Source organism: Manis pentadactyla, chromosome 3, assembly GCF_030020395.1.
Source record: "Manis pentadactyla isolate mManPen7 chromosome 3, mManPen7.hap1, whole genome shotgun sequence".
Taxonomy (NCBI): domain Eukaryota; kingdom Metazoa; phylum Chordata; class Mammalia; order Pholidota; family Manidae; genus Manis; species Manis pentadactyla.
The window spans coordinates 80,242,931-80,254,983 of record NC_080021.1 but is presented as its reverse complement, the minus strand read 5'-3'; the positions used below and the strand labels follow the sequence as shown (position 1 = coordinate 80,254,983).

The 12,053-nt window shown below is 33.3% G+C and overlaps 1 protein-coding gene across 4 annotated transcripts in view; it reads left to right on the top strand.

Annotated features, from left to right (window-relative positions):
* PLAG1 (PLAG1 zinc finger) overlaps window positions 1-12,053 on the top strand; it is a 67,890-nt gene that overhangs the window by 18,044 nt on the left and 37,793 nt on the right. For 2 of the 4 annotated variants that reach the window (XM_036878940.2, XM_036878942.2), the window contains exon 1: window positions 1-198. The exons of the other annotated variants lie outside the window; for them this stretch is intronic. The gene's annotated coding sequence lies outside the window, so the exon portion shown is untranslated. The remainder of the gene's footprint in view (window positions 199-12,053) is intronic. 4 annotated transcript variants of the gene reach the window in all.

The window sequence follows — 12,053 nt, the reverse complement described above, 5'->3', positions numbered from 1 at the left end:
GGCGGCGGCGGCGGCGGCAGCTGCAAGTTGGGCTGCAGGGGCAGCGCATACACTACAATGGCTGCTGGAAAGAGGCGTAAGGAAACAATTTCCAGGCCCGCCGCGTCCAGCCCGAAATATGAGAAAAAAATTATTAGAAATTCCGCGGGCCGTGTAAAGGCGGCGGACGGGCCGGAGGGAGGATGTTAAAGCCCCGCGGTGAGTTCTCCCGGGGTCCGGGGCGGCGGAGAGGCGTTTAGCGGGAGAAATATCAGGGTTATTTAAATTATGGGACTAGCCGAGGGGGCAGAGGAGCGGCGGCGGCGGCAGGAGGAGGAAAAGTTTGTGCTACTCTCAGCCCCTGCTCAGGACCCCAGAGAGAAAAATAATAATAAAAAAATAAAATAAAATAATTCAGCGGGGTTGTGAGGACTCCCGAAGTCGCTTCTGACAGGGCAGGGGGCGATGCGGCTGGAGACCCGAAGGTGAGGTCGGTGGGAAAAAAAAAAACCTTTATTCAGGGTCTGGAAAGTTTGAAAAGTTTTCCTCCTCCTCCTCCTCCTCCTCTCTGGTGCTGTGAATATTGTGACAGCGGCAGCGGCGGCAGCGAGAGCGGAAGACATTAGAGACCCGAAAAATAAGGGAAAAATTAATATAAATTCAGTTTTGAGAGTAAACTCTCCGCATTTTCCACCAAAACATCCCAGGGGAAGGTGGCTTCCCAAAGGGCCTGGCGGAAACCCGCAGTCGGCAATATTTGGGGGGCACTTTGAGTGACTTGGGGTAACTTTGCCCCTTTTTCAAAAGAGGTTTTCTTTTTTGGAGAAATGAATTTGTTTTTGCCCTTTCCTCAGGTGGGCGAGTCGGGGTCGGGGTGCGGGGTCTGCGGGGAGGTGTGAGCCCTGGATGTGTGGCTGCGACGGGGGGGGGGGGGTGGTAGGGGGAGGGGGTGCTAAATGAAAGCAGGAGATCTGCACAGAGCAGGGACAGCTTGTTGTCAGTATCATAAACAACCAAAATGGAGGGAGAACTCAGGCATATAACCAAATAAAAATTTTTTAAAAATCGCAAAAAATCCCTAAAAATCCGGGATGCTCCCCCTTTTCTCGCTGAAGGTAAAAGTATGAACCGCCTTTCCCCTGAAGTCCATTTTGACTTTGCAGGGACCAAGGAGTTAATATTTATTTATTTTTTAAAACTTTCGAAGGGCAAAAGCCTTTTATAACTCAACCGACAATGAGAAAATGTGAAAATCCGATGCAAGAGAAGGAGGGGGAGGGAGGGGGGAGGTGGTAGTGCAGAAACTGCTAAACTTATTGGTAATGTGGACTGATCTGAGATAAGATAAACACTATATTTGCTTTTTTATAACTCTCTCTTAATGATCTTTGCGGCTCTTTTTTTTTGGTGGAAAAAAAGCGATGCCATTTTCTTAATAGAGTTAATATGTGTGATTGGAAGAATAAACCTTTCCGGCTTTAGATTGCATTTTCGTCGCATTTATGTTTCAGGTTTTGTTAGTGGCTCCCTCCTTTCTTTAAACTAAGCTCCATAGAGGAGGGGTAGGGAGGTGATGTGCACACAGAGGCTGGAGAGCACTACTGGAGCATCTTTTGGGGAGGGTGGGGAGTTGCTTACTTTCTCCCTTCCTGACCCGTGTGCTTCACCTGTTCATCCTCACTAAAGAATGTTAAGCTGAGGTTTTCTGGGTTTATGTATAGAAAAGGATGGTGTCTCTTGCATCACACTGAAGTTAATGGGAAAGTGCTGCTGATGTTGGTTCCACGTGGGATATGGGACAGAGCAGGGCATTTTAAAGGGACAGCTTCTCTTTTCTTAGGATTTTCATCACCTACACAGAATCACTGTCTGAGGACCAAAAGCAGAGGTGCTGGGAGGGTGTGGTGATGGAAGAGCCTTCTCTTTCCATTATTCAAGTGAACCCACGTTTAGGTGTGATGGAGGGAAAGGAGGGATAAACAAACTCAACAAAAGATGGATATGGTGTAGACTAGTTTGCATCCAAGCTGTTCTTTTGTGTAACAAGCCTCCCAGGAACTTTTCATGTTACATTTCTTTGCTTTTGAAGCTGATTTTGGAAGGAATTGTGGAAAAATGGAAATAGTTTAAGGTGTATGGTGTAATGATATAGCATTATTGAACAGTTATGAATTCTGTGCAGTGAGATCAAAGAGCTGTGTATGCCCATAATGTGATTTTACAGCCATTTTGTAAAAGCTGTGAAAGACCTAATAATACTCAATTTGGCTTGAGGTACATTGAGGACTTCTGGTTGAAAACTGCAGACAAGAGTGGTGGAGATTCTTTCACACTATAAGCAGTAGGCATTTCTTTAAGGGAAAAAAAGCACATGCACCAACCCCATGGAAAAGTTTACGTATGCCCAATTTTAAAGCCCATCCTATAGATGTGCTGTAACTCTGCACCTTTGAAATTAAAAGATTTTAGAAACCTGAGACCTATCAATTTGCATCTTTTAAGATGAATTTGTATTTTTAACAGGAATGTTTGCTGATCATAAGCTATTATAGACTCTAATGGTTTGCTTTTTCACAATATTTTCAAAATTTAAAACATGTACATTGTACTTTATTTGAAGTTAAGATTGATCTTGACTAGAATTTACTTGTGTTCCATTTTCCACAGGTATATGGGTTTTCTGAAATAAATGCCTATTTTCCTCTGTTTTTATGATTTGTAAAAATGGATTTAAAAATTAGAGCTGGGATTTTAGACTTCTTATACAGAATATTTTTTCATGTCATACTGTGTAAATTATTATTTTGAAGTCCATTGTATGTTAACATGGGTTCACATCTGAGCTCTTACCTGCACCTTTCTGTAAATACCTCCATAATAGCACTGCATTGGTGTAGTGTTTGAGTACATCATCTTGTGGTTTCTGATTTTGGAAGCAATCACAGCTTTTTAAGAACTCATTAAGAAATTATTCCCGTAAGCCACTATTAAATGCACATTGATTGGAAAATGATTAAACTGTCAATGGAGAGAAGAAACTTACCCCTCCCCCAAATAATCTTCAGTCCAGAGGTTTCAGAATGTCATTCATACTTAAACCTTAGAAATTTATCTTACATTTTTATATTCACTGTGTTTTGGCTCAAGACAGTTACATTGACTATAAGTAGTCAGGAATAAGCTATGTGTTCAAAATAAATGAGACTTTTACATCTTGAATAGTTGCCACTTTGACAAACCAAGTACTAGTGTCAATAAATTCAGTTTCTATAGAAGTGAAGAAAAAGGCATTTCTTCCAGTTATATTAGACCATCGAGTTATTCAGGTCTGGACATTTCAAGTTATGATTAGTTTATTGTTAGCCTAAATCAAAGTGCTGGTATTGTGATTTTTTTTTCTCTTTCACAAAGGGTGATATAAAACTTTCTTCATGTGTGGGTTTTACACAACTAGCTACTTGTGTGAATTAGAAAAAGCACTGAGTGTGCGCAAGAATAAAATGTATAATTCCTTAGAGAGTGTTATTTAGATAGGGCACAGGACATAACTAATTTGAATTGGCTGTATTGGCTTTTTTGATGCCTTAGAAATACTACCTGTTTAACATCCTTTTTCTGAAGTTACTATTAAATTTTACCAATTTACAAAAATAATATAAGGATATTATATACTCAGAAACTTTATTTCAGTTAAAATTAGAGAAACTTCATAGATTGAGATTTTATTTGCAATTTATATGGCTAATTTTGCTATTTAAAATTCTATAAGGAATTTAGCTGCTATGGCAGAAGATTTATAAGTGTGGTCTAGTACCAATAAAATTCTATATTTTATATTCATTATAACCAACATATTTTAATAAACACGTTTCTTACAGCTAAATAAATCAGTGAATTTGCTTTTATCAATATAGTTTAAAATTTTTAAGAATACTCTCTGTGTTTTAATATGATACAAGGGTGGGGTTTCTTTTCCCTTCATTTTAAACATAATCCTGGTTGTTACTGTATACATTTTGGTTTGTAATTATGGAAATTTCCCCTTCTGAGGATGAAATTACTATTTACTAAATTAAATGTAATGCTCCTGTCTTTGCCGTTTGAAAAGCCAGATAGCTAAAACATATATCTATAGCTGTCTTTGAAATTTTGTTTCAATAATCATTTGCCTCTTCAACTATGTATCAAATATTGTTTCTTCCTAGAAATGTTGTAATATTTTTTATTTAGAATCCTGTTCTTTGGAAAACTAGAATATATGAAAAATTGCCTGTTTCTATATACACACACACATACCACACACCCAAGAAAATGAAAAAACAAGTTTTACTGAATAGCTTTACTTCTTCCAGTGCCTGGAATACTTGTTCTTTTTGATGTGTTTCCAAATGTATAGGAAATACACAATTTTTTTCTTTTTATATTGATAACATCTTAGAATCTTTGGTTATTTGAGTAAGGGAGGAGTTTCAGAAGAAGGAAAAAACAACTTAATCTGTTCCACAAAATCCAAGATAGTGAATATGTTAAAGGTAAAAGGGCTATAAATTTTCCCTTGAGCCATTTTTTAAAAATGTTTTAAGAACCTGATAAACACCTTTTCTGAAACATGGAATACTTGGAAAATACATCAGTCACTTGGAAAATATATCAGTCACTGCAAAAAAACAAAAATGAACCTTTAATTTCTTTAATTTTTAACAGAAATTAATGTATGCAGCATATTTAACCAATAGTAAGTGTTTAGGTAGCCTTAGATAAGTATTTACAAATAAGTTAAATGTGAGGGCAGGGTACATCGGATTGATGAACTGTAAAGTTAACAATGATTGTAGAATTCATGCATGGGAATTCTTTTCCATTTTACAATAAGACCACTTTGGAGGTAACTGATTTTTACTTTTTGTATTTATTTCAGTGCCAAATTTTTTTGAAATGTCTGAATCTGACAACTACTTTGTTACTACTTATCATTTATATCAGGGTAACTTTTATATCTCATTAGTAAATTTAATTTGAGAAGTAAAATGAAAAATTTTAGGTTATAATATTTTATAAAAGTATTGGTGTATAATTATTAATATTTGAAGTTATGAGAAGTGTACATGTATGAAAGCCTAGTAGAAATTATTATAGAGGTGTGATTTGATTGTTCCTTTTAAATCACTTGGCCTGCTGCCCAGTGGTTTACATTCTACTCAATTAGTTCACCTGTCCATGCTTCCTCTTTCCAGGGTGGTATTGACAAAGATATGGTGGCATGGAACTACCAAGGGTGCTTTGGTATATTTTTTTTGTAAATGTTTGGTTTGTTTGTTTTGTGTGTGTATTGTTGTTTGTTGTTGTGAAGCTGTTAAGGTTTTTGCTTTTTTAATGCTTCTCATGAAACAAAAACCCATTTTTATGAAACAGAAATAATATCTCATTGTGAAAAAGTGAAGTGGTGTGATACTGCATTAAAATTACTAGTATTTAAAAGTCCCTGGATGTCTTGTAAGCAGAGTTACTGCAGAATCATGTTATTAAAAGTAACCTCAGTGTGTGTTCAGAATTTGAGATGACTACCTAAGAAATGTGTGTACATATGTAGAATGAATGAACTTAGGTAATTATGTCCTAGGTCAATAGGATAAGCAATTTGCTTGAAGTGTTCCCTTGCATTTTTTTAAGTGAAAACTTTTCCTAATCCAAAAACATAGAAAACCTAGAAACATGAAGGTGTTACAAAGCAATAATGTTCTTTTTTGATGCCTTTTAAAAATAAGAGTTATAAATAATGGAAGTGTGTAACAGGAACATAAATATGGACTAAAATGTCCAAAAGTGATGAGAAAGAACTGGCTAGATGAAAATTTCAGAATAAAGTAATATCCATGGTAAATTTAAAATTTGACTTATGTAAATACAGAATAACTAACTATAAAGAAAAATGATTAATTAACCCCCCAAAATGAGAGTGGCAATTGGAGGAATCTATTAGATAATATTTTTAATACAAATTGCTAGCTTTCTGATAAACTTTTAAAAATAGATTTCCCCCAAAGCCTTTCCTCCATATCTTCTTAGATTTAAATTAAATTAAATTAAATTAAGTTCTAAGAATAATTTGTAGTAGTTATTTGGAATTCTATATTTTTAAATGAGGAAAATTTATTTTCTGCTATTTTTTAAAAAGATTTTAAAGATTATTTTAAATGTGTACCTAAGTGAAGTGCTCTGAAACATCTTAGAAACTACTGAAAATTGTTTTCTTCATTCTTTATCAGAAAGTTTAAAACTTTCCGTTCAGTTAGTGAAATAAATTTTAAAACCTTAGCCTAAGAACAGTGTACTCTGTGGACTTTTTTTAGGGCAATTTAAACCATTCTTTCAGATTTTAATAAAATTTAAAAAGCTTTTCACAAGGTAAAGATAAGAACATTTACCAACAAAGTTCCTTATTTCTAGAATGCTTTTAGGTGTTTGCTGATGAGTAGAGGAATTTAATTTTATTTCCCATATATCAATTAACAATTGAATTTCTGAAGGAGAATCTAGATCTGTCATAGTGTTATTTCCCAATAGAAGTTTCCTTTAGTGTTAGAAAATGTTGGGAGTAAAGGAGGCTTCTTTTCTTTGCAGATTGTGAGGGATGATCTGCCATTGCAGAATCTTGAACTCTACCTTTTATGGGAGTGAGAGACCCATTTTAAACATTCAATTATTAAATATTTAAATTATTGTCTTAAACCAATATTGGAGTTGCACATGTACATATTGATTATGATATCCTGTCTTTTAGTTTATGAATATGGGATATTAAATCTCAGATTAAGTGCTACAACTAAAGAACAACCATCTGATGTTTTTTTAAAATTACATCTTTTAAGTCAATAATTGGACATTAGAGCTTTTAATTTTGAGAAACATTTTTGGAGGCAAACTAGAAATCACTTAGTGTGTAAGGAATTTAGCCCCTTTGGCTAAAAGGCAAACTTGGAAAGTGTTTTTATCGTTTTTGTTCACTTGAAGATACATTAGAAATAAGTTGATTGAATTGTTCTTAATCAGGAGAATTTTTAAAAATTGAACCTGGAAGCTTAAGGTAGTTTGAATATCCAGGTTCAAAATACTACAAGTTGAAGTTTAGTCTGCTAGATTTTCTCAATAACTTGATTTTATTTTATTGTATTGTCTTAATGCTGGGATTACATAGAGCCCAAATAACTTTTTATCATATCCTAAAAGAGTTGTTTTATTTTTATGAACTTTAAACAGTTAAATGAAAATATTGTTTCATATAAGATTACCTTTCTTAAGCTCTTTGCATTTCCTAAATACAATTTCTTTAACTTTTCCATCCCAAAGAAGAGACATTAGCTCCCATACTTTAAAATTAAATTTGTCCTAAGTTTGCAGGTTGTGAGAGTTAGCACTTTATATTTGCATATAACCTATTATAACTCTAAAAATAAATATTAATATGTTAGTATATCTGATTATAAGCTACACCACAAACATTAATTTGCTTTCCTTATACTTCTAAGGTTATTTTCTAAGTAAATATGATAAAATATTTTTCATGTGTTTTTCTAATTTGTTATTGTCTGAGATGATTTACTTGGGTAAAATTTCAATCTTGGTTATTTTTCTCTTCTAATATTAATGGTATTTTATTTGCAAATCACTATTCAAAATGCACAGTGTTTCAGCACTAAAATAGAATTTGGCATGTAAGAAAATAGGTAGGTTAATTATACCAAGAGTGGTGGAAGCAGCCCTAGGTTCTTATTTGAAGAGTTAAAAATGCTTCAAGAAAAAAAGTGCCTTTGAGTACAGAGACATTTCTAACAGCAGTTAGTGGTATTTTATGCTTTTCTTTATCTGTCTCCTAATGTCTGAGCATCCTCAAAGCTACTGTCATGGAAATAAATAATTGACTTAACTATGCCCTGTGTGCAGTACATGTATCAGATTTAGCTTTTATTGTAATTTGCTCTAATTTACTTTTAAGAAAAAAATGTAAAAGATAGTTAAGCCTTAGCAATAATTGGTGTACATCACATTTTAAAAGATACTACATAAAAATATCATAAATCAAAAAATTAGTTATCAGGTAATAGATTTAATTACACATAAAAGGATTTTAATATTGAACTGGATAAATTGATGTACTGCTGAAATATAGGGAATTTTAATTAGCAGTTGTTATTATACCTGAATCTATTTGTGTATGCCTAAAAGTTTGTAAACAAAGTGAACACACACAAATGTCTCACAGTTTGTAGAAGTTCCTAAACACATATCCTTTGACAATTTATGAAAACATTTTTCATATACATGGGCAAAAGTACTTCAAAAATCATAATATAGTCAATTATTACAGTTTTAAAGAAAAATGGTGACAAATGGGTTAGTACTGTTTTTATTTGCATCAGTTGAATGTCCATTGTAATGAAATATTTATTCATTACCCATTTTATACTCTTAGAGATATTTTAGTTTTTTAAAACATTGTTACAGATGTTTTCCTTAAAAGTCTTTCATTTTGGACATTATCACCTAATTAAGACAGTTATTTTAACAGCATTCCTGTTCCCAAGATCATGTTATTCTTAAAAGAAGTTCCTATCTTGAAGCACTTTTAATCATAGCTTGGGTTATTTTTTCAAATATATACTAGACTTCTCTTGTTTCTTGAGGTAGGCATTTATCACTATGAACCTCCTGTGTAGAACTACTTTTGCTCCATCCCATAAATTTTGGTATGTTACATTTACATTTACATTTGTCTCAAGGTATTTTCTTATTTCTCTTTTGATTTCTCCTTTGATCCATTGGTTGTTCAGTAACATGTTATTTAGTCTCCACAATTTGTGAATTTTCCAGTTTTATTATAAATTAATTTCCAGTTTCATACCATTGGGAATCAGAAGAGGTACTGGATATGATTTCAGTCTTCTTAAATTTATTAAGATTTGTTTTTTGGCCTAACACATGATCTGTCTTGGAAAATGTTCCATGTGCACTTGAGAAGAATGTATATTCTATTGCTTTTCATTGGAATGTTCTGTAACTATCTCTTAAACCCATCTGGTCTAACATGTTGTAAAAGGCCATTGTTTCCTTATTGATTTTCTGTCTCAGTTATCTATCTATTGATATAAGTGGGATATTAAAGTCTCCTACTATTATTGTATTGCTGTCTGTGTCTCCCTTTAGGTCTTTTAATATTTGTTTTGTATACTTAGGTGCTCCTATGTTGGTTGCATAAATGTTTATAAACATTATATCTTCTTGTTCAAATACACCCAACTTCATACCTGAAGGAATTAGAAAAGAACATAGACCAAAGTTGATAGAAGAAATAACAAAGATCATAGAAATAAATGAAATAGAAACTAAAAAAACAATAGAAAAGGTCAGTGAAACTAAGAGCCATTCTTTGAAAAGGTAAAAAAATATTGATGAGCTTTTAGCTAGACTCAACAAGAAAAAAAGAAGACTCAAATAAAAAAGTCAGAAATGAAAAGAGATGTTGCAACTGATACCATAGAAATAACAAGATGTCATAAGAGACTACTCTCAACAATTTCAACAACCTGGAAGAAAAGGGGAAATTCATACAACCTATCAAAAGTGCATCATGATGAAATAGAAAATCCTGAACAGACTGATAACTACTAAGGATATTGAATCAGTAATCAAAAACCTCCCAACAAACTAAAGTCTAGGACCAGATGACTTCATTGGCAAACTCTACTAAATATTTGAAGAAGAATTAATACCAATCCTTCTCAAACTCTTCCAAAAACTAGTAGAAGGAACTCTTCCAAACTCATTTTACCAAGCCAGCATTACCCTGATAACCAAAACCAGACAAAGATGCCACAAGAAAAGAAAATTTAAGGTCAATATTGATGAACATAGATGCAAAAATCCTCAATAAAATATTAACAAACCAAGTACAGTAGTATATTAAAAGGATCATACATGATCAAGGGGAATTTATTCCAGGGATGTAAGCATGATACAATATTTGTAAATCAATCAATATGATACACTACATTAACAAAATGAAGGATAAAGATCATAAGATTCCATCAGTAGATGCAGGAAGGGCTTTTGAAAAAATTCAGCATCCATTTACAATACAACTTCTCAAAAAGAAGGCATAGAGGTATGATAAAAACTACCTCAACATAATAAAGTCTGTACATGACAAGCTCATAGCTAACATCACACTGAAAAGTGAAAAGCTAAAAGCTTTGCTTCTAAGATCCAGAGAAAGACAAGGATGTCTACTCCTGCTAGTTTTACTTGACATAGTATTGGAAGTCCTAGATGCAGAATTAGGCAAGAAAAAGAAATCAAAGACATCCATATTGGAAAAGAAGTAAAACTCACTATTTGCATATGACATAGTATTATATATAAAAAAGCCTAAAGTTGTCATCAAAAAACTGTCAGAAGTCAAAAACGAATTATGTAAAGTTGCAAAATACAAAATCAACACACAAATCTGTTGCATTTCTACATACTAATCATACTATCATAAATAGAAATTAAGACAATAGTCCCCTTTATAAATTCATTAAGAAATACCTAGGAATAAATTTAATCAAAGAGGTGAAAGACTTGTATGTTAAAAACTACAAAATGTTAATGAGAAAAGTTGAAGGAGACAAAAATATGTGGAAAGGTATTCGGTGCTCATGAATTGAAAGAATATTGTTAAAACGGCCACACTAGCTAAAGCAATCTACAGATTAATTGCTATCCCCATCAAAATACCAGTGTCATTTTTCACAGAACTAGAACAAAAAATCCAAAATTGTGTTTAGAACCACAGAAGATGCCAAATAGCTAAAGCAATCTGGAGAAAGAAGAACAAAGCTGAAGGTTAACACCTACCAGATATCAAACAATACTTCAAAGCTGTAGTAATCAAAACAGTATGGTACTGGCAAAGACAGACACATAGTTCAGTGGAACAGAATAGAGAGTCCAGAAATAAGTCCACACATATATGGACAATTCACAACAAAGGAGGCAACAACATACAATGGGGAATGCACAGTCTTCAATAAATCATGCTGGGAAAATTGAACAGCCACATCAAAAGAATGAAACTGGACCGCTATCTTACACCACACATAAAAATTAACTCAAATGGATTAAAAATGAACATAGACATCAAACATAGAATTAAAAGAAAAAAGGTAGTAAGGTCTTTAACGTAAGTCTTGGTGTTTGTTTTTTTTAACATGCAACAATAGCAAAAAGAAGTGGGACTATATCAAACTAAAAAGCTTGTGCGTAGCAAAGGATATTGTCAACAAAATGAAAAGGCAGTTGCCTGAATGGAAGAAAATAATTTGAAAGTCATATATCTGATAAGGGCTAATGGCCCAAATTTATAAAGAACTCATACAACTCAATAACAAAAAGGCAAACATCCAGTTTAAAATATGGGTAAATGATCTGAATAGACATTTTTCCAAAGAAGACATACACATAACCAGCTGGTAGATGAAAAGATGCTCTACATCATTAATCATCAGGGAAATGCAAATCAAAACCACAATGAGATGTCACTTCACATCTGTTAGGTTGGCTATTATAAAAAAGACTAGAAGTAACAACTGTTGTCAAAGATGTAAAGACAAGGGAATCCTTGTGCACTGTTTATGGGAACATAAACTGGTGCAATCACTATGGAAAACAGTATGAGGGATCCTTAAAAAATTAAAGATAACACTACGATATGATCCAGCATTCCACTTCAGGGTATTTATCCAAAGAAAATGAAAAAACTAACTTGAAAAAATATATACACCCTATATTTGCAGTATTATTCACAATAGACAATATATGGAAGCTACCTAAAGTTCCCTTGATGAATGAATGTATAAAGACACTTTGAGATACATATATCTTTGAGATATATATATATATACACATACACACACATGTTCTATAATTCCATTTCTGGGACTTTACCTCCCCAAAACTAAAATCACGATTGGGAAAGATATATGCAGCACTGTTTACAGTAGCCAAGATATGAAAGCAACCTAAGTGTCATTAGTAGA